This window comes from Tupaia chinensis, unplaced genomic scaffold (assembly GCF_000334495.1).
Source record: "Tupaia chinensis unplaced genomic scaffold, TupChi_1.0 Scaffold000201_2, whole genome shotgun sequence".
NCBI lineage: Eukaryota > Metazoa > Chordata > Mammalia > Scandentia > Tupaiidae > Tupaia > Tupaia belangeri.
Window position 1 is genome coordinate 138,157 of NW_006159677.1, and position 712 is coordinate 138,868.

Sequence of the window (712 nt, forward strand, 5' to 3'; positions counted from 1 at the left end):
GGGGTGATTTCTCGCTTTCTGTCTCTATGTCTGTCTCTGTCTGTCTGGCAAGCGCACGCGGCCTATAGCAAAAATTTCTCCAAAAAAAAGAAAAAGAAAAAAAGAAATTGAAACATGCATACACAGGTACCTGGCATTTTTTAAAAAATGTTATTTATTTTTTTATTTATTTGAGAGGTTTTTGTTTTTTGCTATTGGGCACCTGTGCTTGCCGGAGAAAGAGAGAAAGATGGAGATAGAGAAAGTGAGATGTCACCCATCAGGAGGGATGGCCATGTCTCAGTCCCTTCTCCTCCATTCTCCTCTCAGGATTTTGGGCACACAGGCACACGGGCCCGGCCTGAGTTTCAAGCTGCCAGGTCTGGGACTCAAACCACGGTCCGTCAGTGTGGGAGTCCAGCACCTTAACCACTATGCCACCTGCACAGTAGCCCCACCTGGCGTGTTTTTCAAACCACCTTGGCCCAGACCTGGTCCCTCTGTTTGCCTCAGGCTTGGCCCTGGGCTCACTCAGGTCTGATGAGGGTGGGCAGCCCCAGTCGGCGTTGTCAGCACGCAGGGAGCTCGTTCCTGGTGGCCCTGAGGCTTTCCACTCGCTCATTCTCTCTCTCTTTTTTTTTTTTTTTGGAGAGTTTTTTGCTATAGGGCACGTGCACTCGCCAGAAAGACAGAGAGAGACAGAGAGACAGAAAGCGAGAGATCACCCCCAGGG